This window comes from Aptenodytes patagonicus, chromosome 5, assembly GCF_965638725.1.
Source record: "Aptenodytes patagonicus chromosome 5, bAptPat1.pri.cur, whole genome shotgun sequence".
NCBI classification, from domain to species: Eukaryota; Metazoa; Chordata; class Aves; order Sphenisciformes; family Spheniscidae; genus Aptenodytes; species Aptenodytes patagonicus.
The window spans coordinates 55,704,422-55,722,509 of record NC_134953.1 but is presented as its reverse complement, the minus strand read 5'-3'; the positions used below and the strand labels follow the sequence as shown (position 1 = coordinate 55,722,509).

The following is an 18,088-nucleotide window of genomic DNA, read 5'->3' as shown; positions in this document are numbered from 1 at the left end:
GGGCTGTGGGCTGGAGGAGCCTGGGGGTGCCAAGGTGAACCCCGGTGGTCTGCAAGGCGTTTTATCCCTTGCACCAGGACCCCCTCAGCTGTGCTGCACACCTCTAGAGCAAATTTGGGAGGAGCTGTAAAATACGATATGCCAGCAAAACAGATGATTTCTGGAAAGAAATGCTATAAATACAAGTTCTTGGCTTGAATCTGGTTTTCAGGCAAACAAAACTCTAAACTCCAGCACCTAGACACCTGTCAGTGCTTTTGGTTGACTTCAGTCATTTGAGCAAGTAACTTCATCCCTATTTCTCATGTAACTGCAGATTTGTTATGTGCTGTGGAGTCCAGATGACACCGCAGCCAGCTTCAGCTGTCTTCTTTCAACTTCATACTTGGAATTAAAGTTCACACAATATTTTCATCCCCCCCCCCCCGCAAAAAAAAAGGGGGGGGGGGAGAGGAAAGAAAAAGGGTGAGGAAGGAAAGGGGCGGGAGGAGAAAAGAAAAACACAGAATGCAGTTCACTTAAAAATATCTCTGCTTGATGGAGGCTAAAAGGTGGCAGCTGTGCCAAAGTAGTGGACCCTAAATCGCTGAGCAAAAAAGAGCAGGGAAAGCTGTGATTGCTCCTAGTGCAGTAGTGAATGTGCGCTCTCAGCCACAAATCAAGCAAGCTTAAAAAAAAGGAAAAAAAAAGACTCAATCAAGGCCATAATGGCCTCCACTTCACAATCAGACAAGTGCTTCTACTTCAGAAATCCTACCGTTTATGGCTGATTGCTAACCCTGGCCTCATTTCTAATCTAAAGGGCGAGTAATAATTTGGAAAAGGAATTATAACAACTTCCCAACCATTTGGTAAATCGTTATTATTTTAAAGGGGTGTTGGGAGGCCGTTGCTGTTTGTCAGGTATTTTTTTCCTGCTGCTGCTCTGCCACTTCCACCGCGCTGATTCTCACTGACGTCATACTAGAAGGAAAGTAACGTACGGTGAAAATACGTAAGAAAGAAAAGCCCAGAGCGGTACTCTGACCACAGGGCTTCGGCGTGTTAAAAGTTAATACGAAGGCGCAGAGAGCGCGATGAAATGGCTCCTTCCCTTCGTTACCGCATAGCGCCCAGAGCCCTGCATCGGGATGAGGGGCTGCGCTGCGCGGGGCCGCGGTTCCCACCCGGCAGCTCTTGGGTGAATTGCCTCGGGTGGGAAGCCTGCCGCCTCGGAAACTGCCCGAACGTACGGGCGAGGGGCAGCGCTGCCCCCGGCGCTGGGGGAGCGCCCTTGCAGGCGGGCGGGGCGCTGCCGCTGTGCTCGGGCGGCGGGGGGGCTCTGCCTCCGCGGAGGGGCTGCGGCGCAGCCGGCCCGGCGAGGGAGCCGCCCGGGCGCTCGCCCGCTGCGGCCGGGGGCCCGAGGGGCCCGACGCTGCGCTGTCCTAATCCTACCTATACCGCCCCGTTGCAGGCAGCGTAACGAGAGACGGTATTCGTCGTGTAACCGATAGGCTGGCTGGCTGGGAAATGCAAGGTATTTTAGCCTAGAACCCCGACACCCTAATTGCACGTATTGCACTCGTTTTCGTGTTTCAAGCGTGGAGAACCGCGTATGTGAATATTTCAATGTTTAGGTAAGTATTTATTCCAACGTCTCCTGCAAGGCTGTTGTGATTTCCACAGACGCATTTTCCAGGGGGAAAACATGAACCGGAGGACTCGGACAATGTGCCTTCCAGCCGCGAATCCGGGGAGCGCCGCAGTTGCCCTGGGTCAGAACACGGGATTTTGTCTGATGCCTCTGTTCTAAATGACAGAGAGTTTAAAACCAGATGCGATGTGACGCGGAGCAAAAAACCCAAGGGGGAGCAAAAAAACCCAAGGGGCGCCTGTGCGCAGCTTCACCTGGGTTAGCTAATCCTGTTGAAATCGTGACAGTGTTTTGATAATAGCAGGCATTTGTGATCAAAATACCTCTTATTTTAGTGAATCGAGGACCAAATGGGATGCCGTCATTTCCCTGGATGAACGTGATACGTTTTATGAAAGGGACGATCCGTATATTTTGGAGGATGGCAAAATTTCATTCACTGACTCAGGAGATAAATGCAGCAACAGCTTTAATGCAGCATTATATCCCTTATTTCTGGTTTGTATTGTGAAGATATCTGTTGCCACAGTTATTTAAGTCCGTATTTTAAATATGATTTGAAGAGAGACTGATTCAAAAATTCTCAATGACCCAGTGAAATCTGAACTACTTATTGCAAGACAGAAAGTATACTGCTTCAATCAAAATAACAACTTGGAATGTGTTTTATTAAATGGAGTTCATTTCATATTACCCTGGAGTGCTGTGGATTTGCAAGCACATTCTTGAATTTGAACTTTCATATCTAGGTAATAGGAATGAGGGGGAAACGGTCATTTGGAATATTGCACATTTTGGGCCAAATTCTGATCCCGTGTACAACTAGCCTCGGCGTTCCTGCATATATTTTCCAAAAGTGGCGTGTCCCTGGGTCCTGTCTATCCTTCCGAGGCGATGATGGAGCAGGGAAAACATGTAGATCCTGCACAGAACTCTACATAAAATTCTGCTGTATTTTACTTTCTCATCACTGCTATAGTTCCGCAATATTTCTGAGATGAGTGTATTTTCAGTGAGAGAAAACAAAACCAGGTTCAGCCTCAGTGGAATCGAAGAAAATTCTGTCTAAAATATGCCACTGAGGGAAGCAAAATAATGGTAAAAAGTAGATTATACGCATAAACTCTGGGCGCATTTCACTTGTAAATATTCCTTGATTTTTGTCAGCAATGTTATGCAAAAATATTTAAATATTTGAACTGGCAGTACTGCCAGTTCAACATTGGTACGGAATTGATCACCGACGGGAAAACTCCTTAGAGAGCAATGGGATCCATTTACATCTCTATTAGTGGAAAATTGGTGGTCATTCCAAGGAGAACAGTTTTTTCCAGTCCAGCTGTTTAGTATTTCAGGAGTTTAAATGACTCCTACTGTCAGAACGCAGCATGTGTGAGACAAATCAGAAGAACTGATTTTTCTCTTCAAAGATAGTCGTGTGAGTAAAAGCGACCCCAGAGTACATCAAGTCAAGCAAAAGTGTAGCCTAGCGACTGACTTGCTGTGAACCTGAAGTACTGTATCGTTCGGGTTTTATGGGTAGCCCTAAGTAAGGCTGCAGTAATCTGCTTATCTGCTTTGAGAGTTCACCGCTCCTGTAACTTGAAAGGTATCTTTTTCTCTTGCCATAAATACCACGTCAGTAAATGACTCTGCGTGATGCAGTCCGGTCCGCAGCGAGGCTGGGCTGTGCCATGGACGTCTTGGGGTACGGAAAGGGACAACATGGCATCCAGCTCGCTCCGTGGATAATGAACCCAGAGAATTAGCGCAGTTTCAGTGGAATATGCCAAATAAAAAATGTGTCGGTTTAGTTAGATGTTAGCGAGTTACAGAGGCCGGGGCCCTCAGTTTAAGGTTCCGGTATCACTTATGAAGCTATTTAATGGGGAATCGGATTGCAGACATTTCTAGTATCAAAATTACAAGCACCGTAAGCACGATACTTTACATTTTCTGGAGCTGCCTGTGCATTTTATATACCACGGACAGACGTGTTATTGCTAAAATTTGTAATAACAACAAAACTAAAGCCGTAACTGCTAATGTTGCTGGCAAGGCTGCGTTCCCTGGCGGGTCACCCCGGGTGGGGGCTCAGCCCGGGGGAGCACACCGACCGCCTCGGGGCCACCGGGAGGCAGCCGCCCCGCCGCGCCGCGCTTCGGGCTTCCTCGGCCGGGGAGCCGAGCGGGGAAGGGACGGGAAGGGAAGGGAAGGGAAGGGAAGGGAAGGGAAGGGAAGGGAAGGGAAGGGACGGGAAGGGAAGGGAAGGGAAGGGAAAGGAAGGGAAGGGAAGGGCTGCCAGCTCCTGCCTCCTGCCCGCTGCAGCGCTGCGCCCGGGCAGGCAGCGCGGCGGGGCCGGTGACGGGCACCGCCGGGGTGCGGGATCGCTGCGAGCCGGTCGAAGGACCGACCGGCCGAACCCCCGGGCCGGCGCCGGCCCGCCCGGTTTGGGTGCAGCAGGGCGGGCGCGGGGCGCGCAGCCGCCGCCGGCGGGGAAGGGTCGCGCCGGGGCGGGCGGGTCCGGGGAGGGGGGATCCCCGCAGGGCCTCCCCGCGGGCACGGGCGGGGTGGGGAACTCGGGCACGGCAGCCCCCGGGTTTGCGCCTTTCAGCAGCCGCCCGGGTGCTGCCCCGGCGGCGTTCCCACCCGCGGAGTTGAGAGCTCTGTGCGGGTCCTTGCCTTTTCCTACCGAGTAGCCCTGTATTTCAACGCAAAACCAGAAAGTTTTGAAAACTTGCCGGCGACTAAAGGAACAGAACAAACATCTGTGAGCCGTCACTGTACGGATTATTGCATTCCCTATACAACGTTAAAAATCCTGTAAGATTGTATTTAAAAGGTGCTTATTTAGAGAAATGAAAAAGGCTGTTCTTTTATGTATGGAGCAAACCCCGATAGGCATATAAATTGTCGCACGCTTCTAGTGCAGGTTGTTTCCGACACCTTCCACCAGCTGAAAACCGTGTACTAGAGGCCAGATTTTCACTTTCTGCTGTACTGAATGTAACGTATTGATCTTTACGCAGATGCAGCGCTAGCATTCATTCGAATGTATGCCTGCTGAACGGAAGAATAGCTAAGACATGTATGGTCCTGTGATGAGGTGCTGGAATTGGCGTGTCTGCCAGCGAGACAAAGTGATTTAACAACTAAACAGTCGAATTGTTAGCTTTTGGGATTCTTCAAAAAATCTAATTACAATAACCATAAAACTTGATTACAGTGTTACCTGAGGAAAGGAATTATGTTCTTTTTGATAAAAATTCAGTTGGTTTTGAGAAAAATATTTCTCTTTTCATGGGGTCATGCAGAAAATGGAAACAAAGTAAGATGGGTTTTTTCCTCAGTATAAAGTTGACCAAAGTATTGTGTCTGCTCAGTTACCAGAAATAAACTGCATCCAGAAAGAATAAAAGCTTATGTGTAATTTCTGCGTGGAATTTGGATATTGTTCTGTTTTTAAAAAAGAGCTGAACATACCCTGATCTTTTGATGTCTAGATAGTTGTCTGCTGTTGTCACACCAGAGCCAGCAGGTTTGAGACAGTAATTCTTACAGGCTTTACTTTCTCTGGCTGTAAAGATACTAAGCGGGCAGCTAGGCAAACTTAGGCACATGATTATCTGTTTTTTGAAAGACTCGAATTTCCTTTCAAAGGTTCTTTTAGAAAATGCACAGCATGCTGCACTGGTGTTATTTTCAACTTTGGAAGACCAGAAGTTAAACATCCTCCTTAATATCACATTATATAAAATCAAATTGACAAGATACTGCAAAGTAATGGTGTATTTTCAGTAACCAAAAGTACCGAAGACCTTCTAAAACTCCAGTGCATGGTATATTTAATAGTACAAAGTTATTTAAAAAAAAAGAGACTAAATTTTATACAATTGCATGTTGTTGAATGCATAGACTCAGGCAAATTCAAGTAAAGCATTAATAGGAGTGGTGGCTGGTACGCCGTCCTATCCCGAGTTTTAACTCCGTTTGAAAACAATGATTTCCACTGCAACCTGATGCTGTTACTGTTACGTTCTTGTAAACTGATTTAAGAACTTAAGTTTCAGAGGAAGAAGCTGTTTCAAGCAAATACTTGTGCTTGTGACACCTGTGATTTGCATGTAAAGAATTATCTTGGTGAATCAGTCAAGTGACTTTCATGCTGAAGTGCCGGCTGGATGCCATTTGTGAGCACAACTGGCTAACCCTTTGGCTCTAATTTGAGGAATGACAACTTAAAGTGGTTTTTCTGGTATGGATGCTAAATGTTACGGGTGAGAAAAGACGATCAGGTACTAGAGTGAATGAATGCATCTGCCTCCCCAGAAACAACTGAATGCAACGTGAATGAAACTGTAATTTTAAATGTTGCAATACTTTAACATAGCAAAAGCAAATAGGAAAATTGGGCTGAAAATACCCTTTCATTAATTAAGTGGCTAAGCACACTTACAAATGGTAAAGATTTGCCAATTTTAGGAATCTCATTGCTTATTGGTAATTTTTTCTTCCGCCACGAGCCCCAGAATTACCTTTCCAAAGGCTGCTGCCTCCTGTTGCGTGTAGCCTTTTTGTCCAGTGGGATGCCTGTAGTCTGCAGCTGAATATTGCATTTAAAGCGTAACAGAATTAGTTATAGGAGCTGGAAATAAAACACAGCTTGATAAAATTAATCTCGAAAGGAACTTGTGAAACTTGGGTAAGACTGGGGAAAAGCATGATTATCCCCTGGTATATGGGCAAATAAGGGTAGCGGTGTGTGGAGCAGGGTGGTGCCGGCGCTCTGCACCTTCCTGGCACGGCTGGAGGACAGTGAAACACCACCTCAGTATCACCCTCTGAAACCTTCAGGGGGGTTAAAAAAATCAGAAAAACCTTACAAAAACTGTTCAATATTTTAAGCACTGAAGTAACATGATTCCCTAATCTTTCACTGAGAGTCAGGCAACTGTTTATTTTTCTTGTTGTAGGGTCTTGTTTTGGTTTTTTGTATGAGGTCCCTAACAGTCTTCAAGAATTGGAGTTAACAGGTATAAAGTAACAAGATGGCAGTAGTTAGGGTAACCTTTCTCGGTTAAGACTGTCAAAAAACCTTCCTGAATTTGGTATCATTTTTCAGAGGAACGTGGGATCATATCACACATCAGTTTCTGACAAACCATATCTCTAAGAACGTAAATCCTCTACATGCTGTTACATACTGTAAAGATTTGGGCCATTATTGTAGTGCATTGGATTGCATTTAACAAAAAAAAAAGAAAAAAGAAGCTTCCTAAAAGATGAAGTAGTTGCATTGATACGCTTTCCTCCCAATACATAGCCCCACAGCTCTGCCCTTGAAAGCATACCGAAGTCCTGGTTTATACACAAAATTAGTATCTGCGATCCCTCTCCCACCTTACACAGGTGCATTCATGACTGTACGGACTTGGAAGTTACCCTTCGCTGAATTCTGAAACAGGCCTCCTCTGGTCTCCAAAATATGGACTCTTTGGGCTGGGGTTGAAGTCTGATACGGTTTCTTTGCATCTCTGCTTTTTCAGTGCTGAATTTTAGCTTTCCACGTGTGGTGCAAGATAACAGCACTGCAAAGCGTGTGGAAACTGCTCACGTTCATTAACAGCATCTACAGTCACTTGCAGTCACTGCTAACAGACCAGAGCCAGACCTTGTTAGGACTGCTTTAAATGCAGAAGACGGTTCAGACTGTTCTAAGCAAACTCTCTGAAATCCACCCCCCTGCTTTTAAAAGCAACAACTGCCTCCTTCGCACACAGGAGCCGCCCCCCGGGTGGTGAGGAGGTACCTGCGGCAACTGTGGGACCCCCACCAGCGGGAAGGGGGACAGGGACGGCCAGCTGGCAGTTCACCAGGGCTTTGCCAGAGTAGCTGGCCTGCAAGGTCCGCCCGCCCCTCCGCACTGAAGCAGATGTTGCTCTGTGTTGATGGAAGCTTTGGGGCTTCGGTTCAGCTCAGTTCAAAGAAACGCAGCTGTGCCTCAGAATGGAAAGGAAGGTCTACAAAAACTTGTGATTGCGAAGGCCTGAAGCAAGCCCCCTGCCCTGGCGCTACTCTGATAATGTGCGCGGCAGAAGTCACATCCCCATGCCCTGAGGAGCTGCTGTCACTTTGGCCTGCCGTGGGGACCCTCGGCTGCTCCCACCCGCATGCCTGCTGCTACACGGGCTGTGGGACTCTGGCTTTGCTCACCCACATCCCCGCTGCGGCAGCCCCACCGCATCCACGCCACACGCTCTGATCCCGCCAGGTGGCGGGCGCTTGCTACATGCCTCCTACCAAGCAGCTCTTCGGCATTAGACATGATCCTCCCCCCTCCTCGCCTGCCCCGGTTCAGTTAGAATTAGACAAGGATTAGTCCACCCAAATACACACGAGGTTTGAGAACAGCGTATGCAGCGTATTACTTTTGAAGGTTTCTTGTGGTATTTCAACATCTTATGTTCTCGGTCATCTCACAAGCTGATGTTCTTGGAAAACAAGAACGTTCAAAATTTGTCACCAGTGCCTCGCCCCCTCCACAAAGGAGGAAAAGAGTAGAGCCTGCTCTTTCTGCTATTTGCTCAATATGTGCTCACAGCCAACAGCCAAGGACAGCATCAACCACCCAGCAACTCACTTGACACAACCGCAATCTTCTTGCAAGGACGGAAAGGTGTTGGCCTCTCACTTTCCCATGCCCCAACCAGCTGCTAAGGTCTTTCAAGCCACCAGAAATAGGATGAAAGCAAGCACACCAAACTGTTCAAGCTGTAAGTTCGTAACACAAGCAACACAAAAGGCTCAAGTTTACTTGTTTTGGCATGCCTGCTACTGGAAGCACAGCCTACCAGGTCTTCCAGAATCTATTTAAAGCCCCCAATTACTTTTCCCTTTGGCTGCCACCTAGTATGTCAAATTTTTACAGTGGAATTAAAATGTCCCCAAGACATAGGCTTATGTAATGGAAACAATGACCTATATGAACTGGGAGTTACTGTACCAAATAAACCGTTTCCTTCAGGAAGGGTCTTGTTTTGCAGTTAGCCATCACTCAGTCATAAAAGGGTGGGCTCAGAATCCATTGTTGCTAAGGTTTACAAATTCACCATTTTTCTGAAAAATACAAGTATGGAGTGACTTTTCCAACAGTACAATACAGGAATGCACAAATTATTGCACTGTTTTATAGTTAACATTTATTGCACGTCAGTGGCTCATGGCCTGGTAAGAAAGCCCGTTACTGTACACTTTGGCTGACTTCCTGCCCAACAGCTGGAACTGAAGATGGGTGCTGGCCACATAGAATGATATGTCAGTGAGCTAACAAACTATCAGCATACAGAGTTGGCTAAAAGATGCAAAGAAAAATAACACTTAATGGCCGCTGGCCAAGGGAAGCGGAACACATGAACACAGTGGGTCTGGAGCCTGAAAGACAGTAAAGTGCAGGAAAACGGCATCAACTTTGCCGCCCGGTGCAAGAGACAGGAAGGATCCTGGACGCACCTGGCTGAAGCCGGCATAGAGCAGTACGTAACTTCTACTTTTCTATTCTAACCTCCACATCAGGTACTGTTCTTCAGCTGCCTGTTTTGAAAGGGCCGTCTATATTGGTGCACACTGTTTTGCAGAGGTCCTACAGGGTTTAACAACCTTCAGGGATAACAACCCAGTTTTTAGAGTTTCTCTGCTCTGCAAAAATCAGAAGGCCTAAACCCAGCATTTGGAAGTGAAACGCTTCCATAGAGCACGTGGCCAAAGGCTTTAGCAAACCAGTTATTTCTGTGATAACTGACAGACAGAGTGAAAGATTGTTAATTCAACGGTGCTGTTAAAAAAAACCCCAAAACGTTCTACGGTTTTGTTCTCTGTGCTTCTGTGGCATTAAACCTGTTCACAATTCTGTTTAATTACCTTTTTTTCTGGTAAACGTCCATGAGAGTGTTACTACTTAGAACAGAGCAGTATTTATATCTCTTACAAAGAGCATTGCAATTATTACTCAGTTTGCCATTTGCTTTCAAATGCCTTAGTCTATATCATGATTTCAGCAAAAATATCAAGATTGCTTCCTGTATCATCCTCAGGCTCCAATTCTTCATTGTGATCCTTTGGAGAGGTGTGTACATCTTGTTCTTGGATGGTCTTTCTCTTTCTCCTGTGAATGTACACAGAGCGATTCTTCTCCGTCTCCTCAGAAGGCGAGTTGTCTGCACTGACAGCAGTTTTCAAAGCTAACTCTAAGCATTTGTAGAATCTAGAAAGAAACAATTGCGTAGTTATTATTTTTGTAGGTTTGCTTAGGATCTGTAAAACTACTCTGAGAAACTAATGCTTGTGTAATATAACCAAAACGTGTAAGAGAAGAAAATCGTTACTAACATTGAAATGTTCTAGCCCATGCTGGAAGAAAGATTAGAAATATCAGCAAGCGTCCTTGCGTGTGCCATGCCACTTCTCTTTGTAATGCTTGTATGTTAGAAATCCATTAGTGGATGTACTCATGTGCCATTAAGACCCTGTTAATCTTACAGAAACTATAAAATGGTATCAGGTTAAACGTCTGATGAATGATAGCATTAATGATCAGATGGACTGCTACTATTAGCAATTACTTTTAACTTTAACAACTACAGAGATTTTCAATGGACATATAAAAAGAAACTGGTCTTAGTACATGTAGGCGTCTCTCCAGCGTCCTTTTGATCCTCATGCTTTTTGGCTTTTCGGCTCTTCTGCCTATTCTGTTCCTCAGCGGGAGACAAATGTAAAGACACCAAGTGTGTGTAATCTTCCACCGCCTTCATAAAATCATCAGTTTTGGAAACTATACAAAGCATTTAGTGGATTAAAGTGTGCATTGCAATCGGAATACTTCTGAAATGGTTACTGTGTTAGAGTAACAAATGCTGTTAGCATTAGAAAAAGAAACTTAAACCCTACTCAGTAACAAAGCAGTCTGCAAACTCATGTTGTTTATAGGTTTTTGTTTAAACAGTTTATAGTCTTCAGAGCTCAAAAAATTAATTGAAATTGTATTTTAGACTTTGGGGGGGGGTGTGTCTGGTTTTGGTTGGTTGGTTTGTGTTTTGGGTTTTTTTTTACATAACCTCTCTCGCTTTTGGATTTAGATGTCATGAATAGGATTGGTGTACTCTTACAAACCTGTCAATCCTCCTTGTGTTTTCTTCCATTTTTCGATTAGCTACATGTATCAGAAATTCAATATATTCTTCGGAGACCATCAATTTCCCCTTGTGGCTCAATGGGACTTCTAAGCAATGAGTGCTCCGGACAGCCTAAAAACACCCACAGAAGGATTTATCTAGAATAAAGATTTTTATTTTATGAAGGTTATTTAAATAACATGGGGAGTTCATTACAGGAAAAAAAACCCACTTATCCACACAATTGGTTAGTGTGCTGTCAACTAAAGCAGAAAGATATTTCTTTGCTACAGCATGCCCTGTGATAGCTGTCAATCACATTACAGTTCAGATCTTAGCTCGTAAAAAAATCAAGGTTAACAGTAATGATATGATTTTATTACATTTCTTACAGGTAAGTAGAAAATTCCTTACCATCATAATTTTTCCTCCTCTGCCAACTGTAACACCAGAGTTCCTGAACCCAGAATCAATAGCCACTGAATGCTGCAGAACAAATAAATGCCTTAAACAGGTCTTATACACTTTCACAGCAAGAAATAATTATGGATGGGTTGCAATGCAGTTTATAATCTCAGTTTTGAAAAAAAACTTATTCAAAACCATCTCCCCAAATTAATGCAATAATAGTTACACTAAAATGTTTTTAAGATCAAACCCATGTCGTATCACAAATTGTGGTTGGTTTTCAAAGAACTATAGTCAATCTTGATTGTCTAATCTTAATCCATTAGCGCAGATGGGACATTAACGTCTCTCTGGGCACTGTACTATTTCATCTTGAAGAGCTGGTAACCATATAGACAGTCGTGCAACACTTTTATAGCTGAAAGCGCAGCACTACTATAAAAGAAGCTAATCAACTCTCTTCTACATTAATGAAGGAACAAGCCCATCATGCGTTACTCTCCAGAGTCATTCTGGAAAAGCAGAAGGCAAAGGTACTACTCAATTAGTTGAAACACTGGAGCCAAATGGCCTGGCTGGTAGCAAAATGACAGCTGAAAAAACCCATCACTTTCAGCCAGTGAAAGCAACCCAGGCTCACTGGGAAAACATTTTTTACCAGGCAACCTGCTTCAGCTTCAACACTGAATTGTAGTTGAGTAATTTTGTTTTCTAAGAAGTACAGCAAAATCTCTACTAAGTTTAAAGCTGTGTTTTCTTCATCAGCTTACTTTTACTACCCTAGTTATTAAACACACAGCACATCTGGGACTATTCCTAAGTGCTAAAGCTTACTCAGGAGCCAGTACTTTTACAGCAAGGAATATAACAGAACAACAATGTAACATTGTTACTTGATGTAATTTTACCAGAAGCTGTGCATCTTGCAGCTCTTGACATAGCACATGAAGAACAAATGGCTCAAACTTGAGCACAACGTCACCAGTGGCTTTCTCTAGTGCTGTCATCTGGAAAATAAACCAAAATATTTATATTAATACTGCAAGTGTGTACTGTTACTGCAAAAAAAAAAAAAAAAAAAAAAAAGAAAATAACAGCTAGTCAGTGTGTGAAACAAGCATTAACAATGCAGCAAATGAGTTCCAAGCAATCAGGTTTGTTCAGCTGCTTTTGATTTTTCATTGCTTATAGCACATAGAAATTCCATGGATTTCCATGATTCTGTTTGCTAAACTGATTAGGTTTGATAGAAACTCATCACAAGGTAGACTTTAAAAACTTGAAAAAGTGCACTTCCCTGTTTATTTCTTTGTACATTCAAACGGATCGATACAGTCAGTACAGCAAGGGAAGAAGACTGTTTTACTGCAATCACATGAAACCTAAGCAGGTTTTTTTAGTTTTGGGGTTTTTTTTAAACTGTTCTTTAAAATCAAAGACATTTAGTTTCTGAAGTACCTTCCTCAACTTCAGAAACTTTCTGGGGTTCAGCAGATTAAATTCATGGCCTAATGTACTTGATCACATTTTAATCCTACTTTAAATAATAATGCATAGCCTACTGTATAAGACTTATAAAGATAAAAAATTCAGAGGTTGAAATTAGAGGCATAAACCCACAAGACGAGAAAAAAAAAAAGAGGTAACAGTAATGACAAAATTCAAGAGATTTCCTTCAGACCCCTCAGTTCTCTGAGGTCCAGTATTACTTTCTTCCATTCAGAAAGGTCACTTTGAGGCAGTTATATTACCTATTCAATTGTGTGATTATTTAATCATAAGCACTATTTGCTCCCCCTTCTTGTTTGCCTTCACTTGCTTAATTCACCGCACTAAAAAATTTGCTACGTTAACTCGAGAAATTTCAGCTGTTTTCCCATACTTTGTTGTTTTGTCTAGCCCTTCTCATCTTTCTTTTAAAATGAAAATATTCCATAAAATCTTCAGCAAATAATCAAATTCATATGGTTTTTTAAGACATGATGGTATAAAAGAAAACTGCTGAAGTAACACTCTCTCCTTTCCTTTAAACATCGAAAAGTATTTAAATGTATTTATGCAGCATCTCCTCCATATATATTCTTATTTTAAGTTGAAAGCAGGTTTTTCTGAATGGCTAAGTTTGTAATTTGTGCGCCAGATTTTAAAAAATGCCCAAGTAACCACAGCTGTGCTAAAGCTGATGAGAAACAGAAACGATCAGCATTGCATAATGCAGTGCTGTACAGAAATACCTAAGCTAGCTTATTTAGCATTTGCTTGGGCCTGGAAATGAGTTGTGTTGACACAGTGCTCCACTGTGGTGAATTCACCCTGCCTGAGAGTGGGCTAGCACGGTCAAACAGCTTCCTTATCCAAAGCTGGGCTCTGCAGAGTTCGTGTGGTTTCTCTGTGCACCACAGCACAGCACAAGGCTGGCTGTGTATACTCCTGAGGCCGCCGCGTTGTGTAGTGTCGTGTAGTGTCTGCTTGGGCTGTGCTGATTTCAGGAGGAACACAAATTCACGCGGCAGTCGGCATGCATGGTGCGTAACACAGGCTGGGACCTGCCATGGACGCGTGTGTTCCCTTTTCAGGCACGTTTCCATGTTCCCTTTTCAGACGCTTTCCCATGTTTGAGAACTCTGTTCTGGCCAACAGAGCATTCAGCAAAATGATCCGCATCCATTGTGGCAGCCAAGTTAGACAGACTTGTCTCTGAGACAAGTATTATAACAGAGAACACATTACTAGCTGCGATCAGCGTGTGTGATATCAGTGAGGGTGTCTTAAGGGTTTCTGTTTCTCTGACAAAGCTAAGTAATTTAGCAGATACTCTAGGGGTAGCTTTTCAACGAGAATACAACTAGTTAAGAAAGTCATGCTGACTGAAATCATCTATGCCTGTTAGCACTGTCCCAAAGCTGTCTTACAATACTTGTTTCCTCAAAAAGCTTATTAATGGAACAAAATATTTTCAGTAAAGGTTTTTTATTATCTTACTGCATCTAAATCATTAATTTCCTGCAAACTCAGTTTAATAGGGAAATACTGAAAGTAATTTTCTATTAAGTCTAATGGTCTGGGGCCCCGATTTGCTCCCAGTGAAGCCGATGGGAAAACACCCAGTGGGAATAGGATTAGGCCCCTCATCTCTAAAGAGTCAAAGTCTAACTGCTGTCATAGAATGACAGAAAGTACCTGCCGGTGATATGTAAAAAACCTCACACAAATGAAAATCCCTCTATTCCAAACACAGGAGCAATCGCCAAAGTGATACGAAGCAGAAAACAGCTGACTGCATTTAACGATTGACCACGGCAGCACGTTTACAGTAACGCAGAACGCAGCCCTTATTCTACAAAGAGCGTATGTCGGTACTACAGCAAACACTTTCACTACGGCGCTGCACAGCTGCAGTCATGTTACTAGCTCGGGTAGAAGTTACAGTCTGACGAGGGCAGTGCACAGCCCACTGCATTCGGCAAAGCCCGCTCACGAGAAGAGGAGATGACACCTCACTCATGAGATACGCTGTACTGACACTCAAGCTAGACATTTGGACGGTTTGTCAGCAATATGCAAAACCAGCAGCTGACTGCATACCTTACGGGTCTGTCCACACAGACATGGGGACAAAACTATGTGTGCACAGGTCCTGGTAGAAGCAAACGGTCTGCACATGCACCTCTTAAAGTATTAAACGGCAGCTGGCCAAATTCTGGTGTACACACATCCAAAAATCCAAAGTGGAAGGTGGTTGAGATTCACGCCAATAGTGCGTCAAGGAAAAAAAGTACACCGCTTCAGTTTTACACTGTTGTGTAATTATGAGATCGTATTTGTGTCATATCAATAACCTTGCAAAGAGGTACTGCGTAATACACGATGCTTTTTCTCTAAGCATTGAGAGGATACAGGGATAAAAATAATTTACAAAACAAACATCCTATGTTCATATTGTTGCGGTTAATATACGCAGTGAGGTCAAATGATCTGACAGCCGAAAAGCACAACACACAGCATACAAGATCCTGACTTCCCTTCTCATTTCCTAAATACCGCACTCACAAAGCTTTATCATACATTGGAGTACAGTAGTTTAAAAATCAGTCAAAGACATTTTTCTTACACTTGCAATTCATGCATTAAAAAAAAATCCCGTCTACCTGTTAAAGGGAACAGGAAAAATCAGAGCATTTCCTCTCATAAGAGTCAGCAACAACCTACTGTGTCCTACTCAGCCTGAAATCTGCTGATGGAAATTTCAGCAAGCTCTGCTTTGCTAGAACAAATACTAATGAAGACAAATATTTTGGAGGAGTTTTTCTGTGCATGCGTGAGAATGTATGCATACGGTAAAGTGAGCTATGAATTGAGTGAGAGAATTTAGACCTGGTAAGGTCTAACCGCTTCTTTTTTGGGACAGACAAAGCAAAGGGATGTATGCAGAGAGCAGACTATTTTGAAAGCATACTGAAAAAAACCCCATTTTATATATATATATATTTTTTTTTTTTAATAATTTCAGGGGATTTTAAGACACTAAATTAAAAATGCAGTATAAGAGATTCACTGTTACACTAGTTTCAGGTGTCTGTAAATGAAGAGCTGTTAGCACAGCAAGCTGGGCTCAAGACAGTTTTAAATTCAAGAGGTTTTTTTAACTCAAGACAGTTTTAACTGTCTTGAAGGAGTTACTACATACAAAATGAACACGCCCAAGGGCATGCTTACCTGAACGCATCTACATTTAACAGAAACAAAGGAATTCGTTTTGGTTGCTTCTGGAACAGCTGACCCAAACAACGAAGCAAGAATGGCCATAACGTATGAAACGGTTAATGAGGACAACACAAAATATTTGTTAATCACAACTGACCCATTCTGACAGAGGTATTACAATTACTGCATTAAGGTGTATGTCAGGCTCTAACTGTTGGAGAACGGGATAAAGGCCACATTATCCTGCATCTGTCCCCTGCAGGAACGTTGCTGCTTGAGTAAGCATCATCTCAGATGCTGCCTGACACAGAACTTTCACTAGGCAAACGCCTAGCTTCATACAGCAATTGTTACTTCGGTATTAACAAGGAGCGTACTGTTTTCATTTAGCCCAGCGTCATCTGCTAATGACTATGGCATCACTGTCCAAAGACCAGGAAGTATTCTACAGAAATTAAGCTTATTTTACTTTTGGATAGGAAGGCTTTTAAATCAAATCTAGTCTCCAGCTGATACCTTGCTGGCAATCCAACAAGAAGGGAGAACAAAGAGCAGATAAAAAGCTGTAGAAATGAAAAACACATTGTTATACTAACAGTAATCTTTCAGGAAAGGAAGAACACTTGCTTAGAAAAGCATTATTTCTGCTTATTCTGAATAAGGAAAGGGTTTTTAAGAAATAAGAATCACCGTACCTTAGATTTTCAGAAATCGTTTTCTGAAAGACAGTCTTCTGCTACAGAAGCAGTAGTAATCACTGACTTCTTGTCGAGCTATCGTGATGCGGAGATTATGCGACTCCAGACAGTAAGAAATTACTCGAGTTTCATATTAGCTGCATTTACAACTACGCAGAGAATTTAGCGTTAAGCTTAAAAGCATTCTCTTCAAAACACGTCTTAAGAATTTATTAAGTAGAACGCCTAGAGAAAAGTTCATTTTGAAATTAGAGCGTCAACTCATCTCAGTAACAGAAATAAAAAACCTAAAAATTTCTTTATATTTCACATGACGTGTTTTCCATGACATTAGAAACATTACATTAACTAAATATAAAAGTTGTATCACATTGTCCTCTTACCACATCGTCTTTGATACACATTTCATGTGTTACCATGAGCCACGTGCAGTTTTTCTTCTGGATCTCACAGCTGTTTGTATCCTAGTAATGAAGAGAAACGGTTAAACTAGCACTACAGATAGATGATGTCTGATCTTGTGCTTGTATAAAAAAACGGTCCTTCAGAGTAAATAAAATTGCTTTTAAAAAAGCATGCTTTCTTAACGCAGGAAAATATATTTACATAAAAGTAGTTTAAAACTGACTTATCTATGCTTTCATACATTCTCAGTCAGATGAAGCTGTACAACTGAGGTCTAGCATCAGAGAGGTTTATGTCCCAGCAATCGAGATGGAAAACTGGAGCAGAGACAGCGAACCACTGAATGCCGCTTTCAGCGCCAGCAGCCTTCTACCGCACCGTACACCAAAACCTTCCACGTCAAACTGATTTGCTTTCCGAGCTCCCAAACCGCGTGCCCAGCGCGCTCCCGGTGCCACGCTCCCGGTTTCGCCAGCGCTGCGAGGGCGCGAACCCCTCCACCGGCCAGCGGCCTCCCCGCGGCGTGCCGAGGCGAGCAGGGCACGGCATCGAGGGTCTGCGCCGCACCGACAGGAGAAAAGTCACAAGTTTCCCGCGCCTCACCCAAGTGGCCGCTGGCAGAGAAAACCTGCGGCCCTCACCGGTGCTGAAGAGCGCGGCGGGAGCCCGGCGCGCCCGCGGCCGGGCAGAGGCGCCGCCGGAGCCGCTCGCAGCCGCCCCCGCCGACCCGCATCGGCCCGGCCAGCTCGAAGGGCCCCGAGAGCCGAGGCTTCTGCTGCCGCGACGGGAGCGGCGGGATCTCCAGGACCCCCCAGCCCCGTGCCAGCGGCGGGCGGCCGCGGGACTCACCGCGGCGCTGCGCTGCGCTGCGCCAGGACCAGGCGGCCCGAGCAGGAGCTGGTGGTGCAGAACTGGGCTCGCCCGTTGAGGAGCTGCACGACGGCGGCGGCGCGCTCGTCCAGGGCGCCCTTCCTGCTGGCGTCCGCCCGCGCCAGGCGCTGCGCCTTCCACTGCCGGAAGGCCGCCATGAGGGGGGGGCGGCGGCCCCGGCGCCGCAACGGCGACCTCCG

General features: G+C 44.3%; 1 pseudogene; it reads right to left on the bottom strand.

Annotated features, from left to right (window-relative positions):
- Positions 1 to 5,404: 5,404 nt before the first annotated feature.
- On the bottom strand, positions 5,405 to 18,074 carry LOC143161185 (tRNA wybutosine-synthesizing protein 3 homolog; annotated as a pseudogene).
- Between the last annotated feature and the right edge of the window lie 14 nt (positions 18,075 to 18,088).